Raw genomic sequence first — 14,558 nt, 5'->3', positions numbered from 1 at the left:
TGTATTTATATTGCATCTTTCATACAAAAAAGCATCTCAAGGTGCTTGAACAAAACAACATCAAACAATTCAAAACAATATTAATCAAGAACGATCAAAAGGCAATAAAACAGAGTGATAAGCAATAAAACAATAGTGCTCATACAAGTAAAAAGTTAGCCTTAGTTAAAGCCAAATTAAAAAAGGATAGATTTTTAATTGTGTTTTACGTAAAAACATTAAGAGAAGATGCCATTCTCAGATGTTTTAAGTCTACTCTTGAAAATAAAGAGAGTGTCTGCCCTGCGGATTTGAATTTGACAGAAAGCCCTGCCTCCCCACCCCTGAGACTCTAGGAACGACCAGCACGGCATGTGTTTTGGAACACAGACATATGCCCATCTATATACACCGATATAAATGTTGTTTTGTGTTCTCCAGGAGGACAGATTGACATCAGCCTGCAGCTGTATGAAAGAAACAGGCAAATGAGCCCTTCATACTCACCGAATCATCAAAAGTTTGCAAATGAAATGATGCATTAGCATGCAACCAAATCAGGGACCACTCTTAACGGCTAAGTCTTTACAGCAAACTGCATGAAGCTGCTGTTTTTATGATCAGTGGTTCCCAAAATGTTCTATTTTTCTATGGAAATCTGGTATATACTATCTATCTATCTATCTATCTATCTATCTATCTATCTATCTATCTATCTATCTATCTATCTATCTATCTATCTATCTATCTATCTATCTATCTATCTATCTATCTATCTATCTATCTATCTATCTATCTATCTATCTCTACTTTTTGATATATTAGTAAACATACATTTTTAACATTTTGTATTTGTATTGTACTTCATAATCCTTTACAACGTGCTGTGGGGCACTTATGATAAAAAAAAGAGATAAGAATAACCATAAATCTACAGTAAGACCTTAAAACCCAAAAACAGAGAGCAGAGAAAGAGAGACACCCTGAGTGAAAACAAACAGCTTTGTTCACAGCAGAAGGGACTTAAGAGATGCTATCACACATATTCAAAGTTTCTCCCCACTGAGACAGAAACTAACAGTAGTTCCACCTCTCCCCCTCCCCCACCTCACTCATTCCCAGTCTCCCTGACACACGCACACACAGCTCCTGGTCCTGGATCCTGGTTTACTGTTTATTTATCTCAGTGGAAGGACACCTGCTTCTCCTGGAGCTTGTTTGTGTTTGCACTGAGGACATAGGATAATACTGTCAGGGAGGAAAATGAGTGTGTGTTTGTGTGTGTATGTGTGTCTCTGTGTGTGTGTGCGTGTGTGTGTGTGTGTGTGTGTGTGAGAGAGAGAGAGAGGGGAGGCTGAGAATATGAGGCTACAGGTGGGTCTGACTAGATGCTGACTCGACAGAGAACAGAAAGGCCAAACCATAGGGGGAAAACAGACAAAGGAAAACAGAGTGTGGATCAAAGCACAAGATCAAACCTGAGAAAAGACTTGATGAGTTTCTCTCGGGAAGTGGAAGACAATGATGTGGACACAGATCCTTAACTCAAGTAAAGCTACCTGCACAGCAAAGCAAAAATGCAAAAGTCCTAAATTTACATTCCAGTTATGAAAATATAGGTACACAAAATGTAGCTGACTTGAAGTAAAAATGGTCAAATGACTGATTTATTTCTTTGAACTACTTTACTGTTAGGACATTTATTTTAATAAGCCCCACATAGAAGTTGTTGGATGATGAATGGGGGAATTAAAACACAACATAACTTTATTGGTCAGTTTTACGTCTTTGAGTCTCAAACAAATATTTTACATTTGATACATACATGAATTAAGTTAAGTTTAGATTAGATAGAGTTTCAACAAGACACTTTTTTAAAGGGGACATGAGCTAACACATTTGGGGTTAGGGGGTAGGCGTTTACTCTACTACGTATTTTATACAGTGTATAATTTAGTCAGTTTTTAAATGTTAAACCATAACTCATATCTTTGGCTGTCAAATAATGAAGGCGTTATCAATACGATCCATCTATTTCAAATACAGTGGAGTAGAAGTATTGAGAAGAAAATTTCAATATCAAAGTAAAGGCTCTGTCCATGAAAGTCTCTGCGTCTTTCATGGACAGAGCTCTGCATCTCATGGTGGACCAGAGTATCCTGATTGGCAGAGTGGCCTCAGTATCTCTGCTCATGAACTGGTTCCTATCAGTAGATATCAGTATCAATGACCTCTTCTCCTCATCTGCATCTCTGTCTTGTGGTGTTCCCCAGGGCTCTGTCCTGGAGCCCTGCTTATTTATCTTGCACACTTGAACAAATAACAATAAATATTGTAGAGAAGTGAAAAGAATCATTATGTGGATAGTTCATGAAAAGTTTGTGACTGCACTCAGGAGTGGATCACCAAAAAAAAAAAAACCAACCTGTCTTTGAGGTATTATCAGGGCGTATAAGATTTAGACCAGACACCATTTAAAAGCAGCTCCACTCCAGTTGTTACTTTTATATGGCACATGGCATGTATTGTAAAAAACATTTACTGATTCACTTACAAAAACCTGAAAGCTAAAGAGGACTCAGCTTAATATTTACTGTTTCAAGGAGAGAAGAGCATCTTATATGCACGCGTTTTACAGCAAGGACAAACGTATCCAGCCAGCTCATTTCTGCTTTTATTAAACTCTGCTCTCTAACAGAAGACAACCCACACCCATGGCATGCCTGCAACTGGTGTCCAACAGCCTGAGGCAAAGAGATGATCTCATGAGTTTTTTGGAAGCAACAACACAGGTACAAACACACAAGTCGACATAATAACCGCTGCCGCAATGAACTGTAACAAGCCACAGACCAGTGGCCGAGGAAAATCCAAATGTGTGGAGGGATGAACAGCAGTTTCCAACTGTTTCCAACGACTCAAGCCCTCCAGGATGCTTTGTGTCATCTCTGTCAATTTACTTAGAGGGATACAGCCCCCACCTCTCCTCTGTCCTCCCAGTCCCATCCCTCTTCTCCACCTCCCTTATCCTGGAAGGTAGCTTGTTTTCAAAGCCATCGCGCCTCACTCCAGGCATCTAACTGGGATGGAAATAAGATGCAAATCTGTCTCCACTCTTGTAGCATGTAAGCACTTGCCTGGGCGCTTGAAACTGTATTGAGGACTGTTAAGATTCGCGCAGGGCCATCAGCGGTGGTGCAGCTGAAGTGTGGGAGCTCACAGTGAAGCTCCCTGTTGTTGGGTAAACAATGGACAAGCCTATATGAACAATGAAACAGTGTTGTAATGTGTTTGAAGATCATTATCAGCTTGTTGGTCGTTGTCTCTCTAAATGTTAACAGACATAGGGCCTATATGTCACACACACACAGGGCCGCAGCTTTGAAAGAGATGGGAGCTGTGTAGGACCCAAGTCTACCAAGATGACAGATGAGTCTGATCGACAAATATTACTTTATTGACATTGTGGGAATGTCTTCGCTCCTGTGTAACTGATTACTTGTGGTTTACTTTGTTATTGCAGCCTCTTCAGTTGGGACTTTCTCACTCTATCGTCCTGTGATGAGTTCTTATTTGAAGAGCTTCATTTGGAGACATTTTAAAAGTTGCAGAGATGAGTCCCAACAGCTCAGGGGATGTGATGTTTTGTTGTGTTTTGCTGAGGCCGGGGTTAGATGCTATCACACTGATGACAGTAAAAACAGTCACAGACACTGAGGGCACGGCAGACCCGCATGCAGCGCAGCAACACCTAAAACATATGTGCTAATGCACGCACGCACGCACGCACGCACACACGCACACACGCACACACTCACGCATGCACACACACACACACACACACACACACACACACACACACACACACACACACACACACACACACACACACTGACGCTGAGAAGGAAACCACACACTGACGCTGAGAAGGAAACAGTTCAGTGGTTTTTCCAGGTGTTATGGGATTCTGGGATTCTTCAGTGTTTGTATGTGTGCGTGTGTGTGTGTGTGTTTTGCTTCACAACACTGCTGATGTTTTAGCCCTGAGCTGTGGATTTTACTGACCATTCAGTCTCATTAAAGAGACCGTTATTATTCACAACACAAGTGTGTGGTGCACATGACATATTTTAATTTTTTGGGTTGCTAAATATGTATAATAAAAAAGTCAAAATTGGTCCTACTTTTTGAACAAGTCATAAAACAAGCAAGTGTGGTTTTATGTTCATACATTTAATTGATGTAGGAATATAAAGTTAATTTGCTTGGGCATTAGAATAATACTACTGATGGATTTAATATTATTATTAATAAATGTATTAAAAATACTTTCAAAATGAGATATAATCAGTGAATTTACTGATAGATAATGAAGAAACTCAGGAACCTGACATCAAGAAGGAAACAGAAAATCATAATCATAATTGTGTGTAATTCCACTGTGTGTCTACTGCTGACAAGTACAGTATGGTATTGCAGTAATATATTAGAAAGCAGAGATAAGCTGAGAGGATACAATATCCAAGTGGCTCAGTCAAACAAAGCAGCGTCTCTACAGCTTGTATCCACTAGAGAAGTAACAGTTTGGGGTTGCATCATCTAATTGGTCATAATAACAATAATCGATCAAGTTTGGCATGTAGCCAATATGAGGTTTTAATGGATAATACATTTCAAAATGATAATATCATTATGAGATGATGTTGAAAATGTCATGGGACATTAATGATCTAATGATTCATTGACAAAAACAGGCACAGACTTGACTAAATGGCACAGACTAACTTAAAAACCTACACACTAGAGGAGCCACCACCAAGCACCTAACGCTGCTGTAGCATTTGGCTGATACACTGAAGCAGCAGAGGAAGTGCAGCCTCTGATCAATCTGTGCAGTTTATTCAAAACTAACACTGAAGCTCCATCACAGTTACAAACTAGACCCTCTAAATAGAAATAAAAAATGAAGACCAGGAAAAGAAATGTCAGAAGAAGCCTCCAGGACGTCCCATGTTGGATTATCTATAGAAAAAAAAAACACACAAAGTAAATTCAAAGTAAAGTCATCGTCAATCATCATCACCCATGCGAGTAAATTGTGAAGGATTATTCTTTACTTTCCAAATAAATTCTACTGTACTGTACCTGTGTGGCTAAGTCTCTGTTTTGATTCCCGTTTAATCCTTTAAAAAGTGACACCACATTAACTGTTTTATATTTACAGTCAGCTACAAGTGTGAGGTTCTTATAAGCAGCAGGGCTACCTACATGGTGGCTGTTCGAGGAATGCAGGCAAACAGATCGCACAACATTCCTCTGTGACCATGGATGCTTCGACAAGCTATTTTAAGACTCACATCTATGGGAAATTTAGTCATATTTAAAATTAAATCCACACAGTGAAGTGTATTTCACAAAAAAGTCACAAGAAAATAAGATCTGGATCTGCTTACTGGACTAATTTTGACTTTTTATTATCAAGGTTAAGTTTCACCTCTTTTTTTCAGGAGGAAATGGGCTTCCATACATTTCACCAAATTTACTGATTACTTTGTTCGATGCTGATTAGATGAGATCTCATGTGTCAACCTGCTCATCAGGCCTCAGAAAATAAATGTACTGTATCTTTGTCTATTCTGTAGGCCTTGTGATGCCATAAAGGTGACAAATCCTCAGAGCGCAGTAGATAATTGTTCAGTTATGTGTCTCACATGCACCATGTGAGGGACAACAGTAGGCTATGTACATTATCAATGTGTCACATGGAGGCTGAACACAGCAGTGGAAGCTAATGGATGAGACCAATGAGGTGACTTCAGTGAAGGCGATTATTGTTGAAGAAAGCGTGGGAGACTCTGTCAAACCAGCTCTGCCAGTCTTCACCTGGTTCAGCCTCCCATTCTGCCCAGTCCAGTTCTGTGCCTGCCGTGATTGACTCTAACTCACCTGCTCGAGCAGCAATCACAGCCTCCTCAGTTTTTATTGCCAGCAATACGCCCGTCATTAACTGAATGTGTTGAAAGTGTGAAAACGAAAACACAATGCAGTAAAACAGCTCACTAGGTATTATTAGCCTACAACATATTCATTCCGCTGTATTTGATGCCATTTTATTTTTATGCTGCATTCATGCGAAAGCTCTAATTACTAGTTACTTATTGTTTTACTTGGAGAAGAAAGTTAAGAAATTTAAGTGAAAGTGCATCAGTTTCCTCTGAAAGTGAAAACAACAATCAATGAAAATATGTGTGTATACTTGTACCAACCCCAACACTGTTACCATCAGGTTGATTAATCTACTGTAAAAAAAAAAAAAAAAAGATTTTTAAAAGTTTTTTTGTCCATTTGAGGGTTTTAAAGTGTCACATTGTATTAATTGAATACAGCTTTCAAGTAAATGCAGGAGGAGTGAAGTTATAATTTTTGTAAAATAAAGTAGAATTAGCAAAAATTCTATTATAATTATAGTAAAAAGCAACTTGTAAGTTCAGTCGATCTTTATCATCCCCAAGGGTCAATCTTCCGTGCAGCAAGCGGTCAACACAGTCAAGCACACATACAGACAGCAACACCAATGATACAAATATAAATGGATAAATACTCATACAGTGGAAAAATCTAAAAGAATTCAAAAAAGCTATCGCAGCATGGATAAAAGAGTTTTTGTGGTGGTTGGTTTTGCACCTTGGCAAAGTGAATACGATCTGAAGGAAACTGAGAATAGGTGGATCGTGTCGGCCAAGATCCTATGAGCCTTTGTTAGGGCGCTTGCCTCATGGATCTGTAAGTGCAGGGCAACTCATCCCAGTAGTTTGGAGAATGTGTTTCTTCTTACTGTGTTACTTTCTATTCAAAGGGGTCAGGAACAAAGCAATCTGTCAGTAGCTGAGAGAAATAAATACAGAGTTAAAAAGGTGGATTAGTGTGTGCTGATGGACAGGTCACCCTCATGTATTCATGCATGCGTTCAGGTTCAGCCCAGTTCAGCCACATACAAACACATCTGTTGTGTGTGACCTGCTGTCAAACCTGGAATGTGTCCTCAGGAGGAAGCAGGAAACAGAAAAGCATGACCTCAAATCTTGAAGATGAGTTTATTTATAAATCTAGTTTCCACCGTATGCTGACAGCGTGTGTATCTCATCAGATCTCATCACTCGTGGACCGTTGACCTGTTGGATTGTGTCCTTTTCAGTTTCACAGCTGTCAAGATGATACAACAGTGCGCCCCTCCACATGTTTAACTGAGGGGGCATTGAACCTACATAATGTGCTTCTTTTTGCCTGGTAGAGATGTTGCATCACCTACAGACAACAACAAACCTTCTGTTTCACAAAAAGAGATAAAGTTCCCTCTAGAAATCCCATGAGGAAACATGACAGCACACCGAGAAATTTGTACATGTGTAATTTTGATAAAAATTTTACTGTAGTTCGGACGTTTTTTAAATGGTTCTTGTATTTTGGTTATTATTGTCAGTCCAGATGGATTGAAAAAAATTAATTTCCATGTTTTTATTGATGAATAAATGGAATCTCAATCTTGAAAAGTCTTTTATTTTGGAATTACATGTCAAACCCTCCCTTATTACCAAACCCCTTAAACATAAAATAATTAGTCTAATAAAAATAATTTCACAACAAATTGAGATTGCTACTCGTAAAAAGAAATCATAAAAACCACCTTATGCCTCTATAAAACATCAAGATGAAAGCATAGCAGCTGCAGAGTGGGTGATACGGGAGAAGTTTCACAGAGGGATTATTGATTTGATTCATCACAACACACACTGGCTCACACACAAAGTCTAAGGTTTGATTTCTGCGTCGATACAGTCAGCAGCAGATCTCGGCGGGCATGTACGAACCTGCCGGAGTTTCTGTTGTCTTCAAGCCAACCGTTGCTGCAAAGTTCATATTGTGAAGGAACTGCAGCAGTGAAACCCATTAATCGTCCCGTCTCCTCTGACACCGTACAGAAAGGCATCGCTCTGTGAGCGTTATATGTCCCTATAAGATGACTGAACATGTGCAAGAGAAGGTTTTAGGAGATCATAGGGGAGGGAAAACTGTGTTCATGCTGCATCCTATTGTTCACTCTGGATCACAGAGGATCACTGTGTTGGTGGGAAGTAGAATATGAACGCCACAGAGAGGTCGGAGTGAAGTGACAAGGCAGCCACAAAGGAAGAAAAAAAAATTAACGTCAGGCCTCAACAGAGAGCAGAAGAAAACAGGAGTTTCACTTGAGCCAGAGCCAAGGACTCTCACGCCTGAGGGGGGTGAGAAACAGGGATGATTGTGATGATATTCCTCAACACATATGTATATTAGATATTGAATATATGATACAACAAGGCAGAGAGTTCCTCTTCAGTGCAGTCACACTGATCACAAGGAATGAGATTTAGCTGGCAAGTAACAAATCAAGCAAAGCAGGTCTTCTAGTCAGAGATAAGTTTGTTCTGATGAGTTTTTGAGTTTCTAAATCTGATTTAATTTATCTAATCTGATGTTGAGACATTCTCTAACTGAAAGAATTATTGTTGAGCAATATTGATATTCATCAATGACAGATTTTTTGTAACCTACAGTATATAGGTAATCCTATCAGATTTTCTCAATTCTTTAGAGTCTGCATAAACAGAGCGATTGCATCAGTAAAACTGCTGTAATCTCAGTTTTCTTCCCTCTGTCACTACATCACGCATTTGGCTTTAATGTGTTTCAGGGTCAGAGGGAGTGTGAAACCTGTTGCTGAGACAACACCTTAACCTGGACGGCTTTTGTTAACTGATCCTCAGACCAGTCAAACCAGCAACACCTCTGTCCTTGGTCCATCCCAGGGTGGAGCAGAGAAATCTCTGCAGTTGACAAGCTGGATTAGGCTAACCGTCGACTCCACTCTTTGTTTTCATGTGTGACAGGGTTTCCCTCAGTGTGAGTATTATGGTCCATATTGAGCATGGGTTTGTCACATTACGGACCTTTTACTGTAATACATTTAGGCATTTTACTGTAATACATTTAGACTTCTCACACTGCATTGTCTTTGGTATAGTGACAATAAGGTAGTAAATTTAAAGCTGTAAGCAGGTAGATGAAACTTTAAACCTAAACATTATGCCATGAATTAGCTCACATGTTGCACACCGGACCCCCCTCTCTCTCTCTCTCTCTCTCTCTCTCTCTCTCTCTCTCTCTCTCTCTCTCTCTCTCTCTCTCTCGATAGATAGATAGATAGATAGATAGATAGATAGATAGATAGATAGATAGATAGATAGATAGATAGATAGATAGATAGATAGATAGATAGATAGAGAGATAGAGAGATAGATAGATTAGCTGTCAACTATCGGAAATAAACATTTTATCAAAATAAAATGAATAAAAATTGTATTTCTTCTTTGAAATCCTGCGGTTCTGCCTGTGTGGGAGCAACGCACTGATAGAAGGTGCAGCCATGTTGCACAAGTCCTTAAAAGTAGTTGGAAGGCTTTTGGATTCAATCCGAAGTTTAACAATTTACAGTAATAGAAAGCCATAGTGAAGCCAGAGCCAAGAGCAACTGACTCTTAGTAACTAAGAAGCAGAATTTATTTTGATTAATTATGCAACAATATTTTGGCTCAACCAACACAGTATGCAATGACTGTCAAAACAAGAGAGGGGAAAAAAAGTATAATTTGTAACTTGCTGTATTGTAATTTAACATGTGTCTAAACTGGACCTTCTGTTTTTTTCTTCTAAAGTCACCTGAAACGGCTTATTATTATTATTTATTTAAACATTTTCTTCTCACAAATTTCTGGCGACCCCCTCTTCTGCGGCCATCAATCAAGCCAGCTCTGATATTTTTATATGCTGCATTTTATTTGAACTTCATTTATATTTGAGAAAGTGAAAGTTTAGAATAGAGTTGTTTAAGATTGTGTGTGGTGTTTTTAATCATAATTTTAAAAAGAATAATAATTAGTTAGTTAGTTAAATATTCGTATCAGTAATTTTTTTCATCAATTACTAAACATTTCAGGCGACCCCAAGGTTGAAAAACACTGCGTAGCTAGTGTGTCAGTGTGCAGCAGTGTGAGCTACAGACCAGCAGAGTGCGGTGTACACCAACATTTCAGTGAGACCAACCTACACTGATCGAACCCACTCATCTCTGCTCCGCTTTAAAAGAAACAGGTTGTATAACATTGATCTTTTCAAAGATTTGTTCCAACACGCCTTCTGTTCTGCTCTTTTCTGCCTTCGGGCAACAAAACCGAGCTTCGCGCACACATCTGCACTACCACACACACACACACACACACAGCCTCACACCAGTGAAGAGGCCTTTATATATTCGGAGCCTCTCCTGACCCCACTATTTTTATGCAAATGTCTTCCTGTAGGACAGTGTATAGAAGCTCTTGTCTATGGAAATTAGCAGCGGGCTTTAACTGACGCTGCAGATAAAAGAAGATGTTTAATATGAGGCCTCTTAGCTGGGAGGCCTCTTATTAGGATAATAATCTGCTTTTTCACTCTCTCTCTCTCTCTCTCTCTCTCTCTCTCTCTCTCTCTCACACTCACTCACTCACTCACACACACACACACACACACACACACACACACACACACACACACACACACACACACACACACACACACACACACACATGCAGAGCTGCATTACTCTGTCTGACTCTTTGTCTCTTCCCTTTCTGTTCTTCTGTCTCTCTCTCATGAATATTTCACAATTTCCATACCCCTGTTGCTGGCTGCTTCTCTGTCTAACCCCCCCACCACCACCCCCTCCTCCTCCTCCTCCTCCTCCTCCTCCATTTCTTACTCTTTTATCTGGATGAGTGTGAGGAGGGAGTGCGTGTGTGCATCTGTGGTATATGTGTGTGTAGGGAGGGAGTCTGTATTGATCTGTTTGTGTCCTAGTCAAAGCAAAAAAAAAAACAGGGTTTATCATCACCGACAACACACACACACACACACACACACACACACACACACACACACACCAGGAGGGCGAAAGAGAAGCGCAGTAATGAGCTGCCTACCTGCTACTTGATTCATCATCAGTGTTGTGGTGCATGTTTTTTCATTTTTAGACTGTAACCTGGAGCCTCCATTTGACAACCAGAGATGATTTCTATGAGGGATCTATTTAATTAGAAGTTTACAATATGATGTACATACACACACACACACACACACACACACACACACACACACACACACACACACACACACACACACACACACACACACACACACACAGATGCCGGTGAGGCCATGGGCAGGCAGATCAATTGGAAAAACAGTAGACAAAAGGGGAAATGAGTAGGATGGACAGATACTCCACTCCACGCAGGGGAGGAAACAGGAAACAGGACATCAAGAGGGGAAGTGCAGCAACAACATCATCTCCTCCTCCTCCTCCTCCTCCTCCTCCTCCTCCTCCTCCTCCTCCTCCTCCTCCTCCTCCTCCTCCTCCTCACTGCGCTCCTCACACACAGATGTTCCCATGTAATCCCCCTCATTCCCAGTCCTCTGCACTTGTGAAATGCTGGCTTGCTGCTGGAAACCATGGAAACGGCTGCGTGCTGGCTGCTTGAAATGCATTCACAGCAATCACGCCGTGAAAACGGGACTATCCCACCCACTTACACGGGGAAGAAGCTGCATTCATCACCATGACGAGGGCAGCGCAGGGTGTTAACGTGGTCGGCTTTACAGTGCACACACTCGGCCAGTTCCAACAATAACATCTCTCGTTGCCTTTGTTCTGACAGCTTACATGGATGCATTCACAACACAGCCACAAGTGCTCATGTCAAGCAACGTCTTAAACATCAAAGATGTAGACAATTAACAAGCTTTGAATGGATCCATTGTTTGTTTGTTTTTTTTTTTTACGCACAATTACATTTACTAAAACATATACATGCAAGCTTCTCTCAGAAGCCTTAAATCAATTCATGTCATCACTTATTCATCTCTTATAAAAATGCATTAAGAGTAGCAATTCTGCTTTTTGTAAGGATCCTGAGACTGAGGCTTTTATTTGTTCACTTTAAATATTGGAAACAAAAACATCTTATCTTGCAAGTCTTTTCTGGAGATTTCACAGAGTCAAGTTGGAGATCGGGTTGTCCAAACTTGTTCAAGTGGTCTACGAGAGATCATTTGAGAAAATATATTACCTGACTGTCATGATGAAAGATAGATGAGAGTTATTGAATGAGAAACAAAACAAAAAACAAAGGTATTTTTTATTTGATCTAAACCTTTTTTGTTACTTGTGGCTTGGCCAATTTTCTTTCTGCTTGTATGCATAACCATACATTCACTAGTAGGTTATGTACATGACACGTATGAGGATTTATTTTAAATTTACACTTTAAATTGGTTTTAAAAATTATCCCATGAGATCTTATCACCAAGCTCTTCACACTCACACCTCCCTGTCTTGGTTTTCTGTCATTGTGTCTGCTTCACGGTTCACACTGCTCTCCAGTTATCAGCCGCCAAGTTAACGCCCTGGGACAGCTGTCATGGAGGAATGTAAACAGCAGCGTCCAAGTCACATCAAGACTCACGATTAGAGAGGAGGAAAAAAAAGCAGTATTGTTAACAAAAGAAGCCACAACGAAGACACAGCCTCACCCATCTCTCTCTGTGTATGTGTGTCTGTAGTACCAGGTGTCAGCCAGATTACTGACCAGTCGGCGGTGACACACTCTCCTGGCATCCTCCCTCTGTCTGCCTCCCCCTAAATCCTGTCTGTCTCTGTCTGACTCCTGTCATCTGTCTCTCTCCCTCTCTCTGGGTTGTATGCACCACATGACCTCACTGCCCAGATACCACAGCGATGCCAGTGAGCATGTCCGTTCATTTTTTTTTTTTTTTTTTTTTTTTTTTTTTACCCGCAACAGTCAAAGTCATGCAGAGGGAGAGAGAAAGGAGAGAGAACAGGAATTAATCATGGCAGGATGCAGACCATTTAAGGCTCTGGGTGTGACAGGATTCTTCCAGGGAAATGCTGAGATTAGCTTTACAAGCTATACTCACTCTACAGTAATGGATGTGCAGTCAGATGACTGTGTATAGCTACACATAGTTGAAGTGAATGCAGTCCAACACAACAGTGCTGCGGTAAATTACACCCTTCATGAAGGTTATACAATGTTTTGTTTTCAGAACAGCATTGATTCACCTTCATGCTCATTTTAGTTGTTGAACTGGATTGGATTAAACAGAGTCTTTCTGTTATTTAGCTTCCTTTCACTGATGGAAATTAGGTGGACAAAAACGTTGGAAATGACACAAAGCTGAGCATTATAATCCTTGTGTGGCAAGGATTTACTGTAATGCAGGGCTGATATTGATCTTAACTAGGTGCAGGTAATAAATATGAAAACCAGACACTGTGCAGAAACCACAACAATCCAGAGATATTATTTTTTACAGTCTTTCAGGGATCTGGATCATATCTCTTGATTTTACACAATATCTTCCAGTGTCATGATTGGATTAAGTCCTGTCCAGATTTCATCATTTATGGGGTCATAGTTTGAAATATATGGGCAACTGTACACTTCTAGATTCTGGGTGTATTTTGCACAGTAAGACTCTCTCTGAGGGGAATGGGAATGTGAACCAAATTTAATACCAGAAGACTGACGTTGCCACCCCTGGAGCTGTGCGGCAAACGTGGCTAAGAACCAACACATTCATCATTATCACTGTCAGCACATTGACAGAGCGTAATGTATGTGAGCATCCTGCATGTAAATGATCTACTTACAACGCACAACCACTCAAAATACATTTTCTCTAAGAGTCCGCAATGTCCAAATCATAAAAAGTACGAGAAGAATTTACCACATTTACTGTAAGAAATGATTCTACCAGATGATGGAAAATGTAACCTTCTCTGTAAAAGACTCAGTTTATTCCCTTTTATTTCTAACTGCCTCAGATGCATAAAATATATGTAAGGTCATGAACACGATAGCGTTCGATTTGTACAGTCTCACTGCATGCACCATACATATGAAAGAGTACACAGGATACACATTTATATTTTCAGTATGGCTTTCATAGTGTTCGCAATTATTTTCTTATATGTGCATCATAATCAGGTTGTATTATCACTGCAATTTACTCTTCACATTCCTCTAATATTTTTCATTTATTTGCTGTAGCGAAAGATTTGCAAAAAAGGGAAGAGAAAAGGGTCAAATGTAAAGGTGGACTGATTATGTAACACACACAATGGTCTAAAATAGAAAGCATAAATTACAGCCCATTTGGTATGTGAGCCATAGTGAAAATGGTTTAAGGTGGAGAACATAAGAGGAGTCACAACAAATTAGCCTTTTGAAAGCTCTCTGCTGCATCATCACAGTGCAGGGTCACCTTGAGAGGAGAGGAGAGGAGAGGAGAGGAGAGGAGAGGAGAGGAGAGGAGAGGAGAGGAGAGGAGAGGAGAGAGCGAGTCATCAGAGCACAACGTGACCTGAGGCCTGGACGCAGATTGAAGCCTCTCTCTCTCTCTCTCTCTCTCCTCTACCGTCT

The sequence above is a fragment of the Trachurus trachurus genome (genome assembly GCF_905171665.1).
Source record: "Trachurus trachurus genome assembly, chromosome: 22".
NCBI classification, from domain to species: domain Eukaryota; kingdom Metazoa; phylum Chordata; class Actinopteri; order Carangiformes; family Carangidae; genus Trachurus; species Trachurus trachurus.
Note: the sequence above shows the minus strand (reverse complement) of the source record.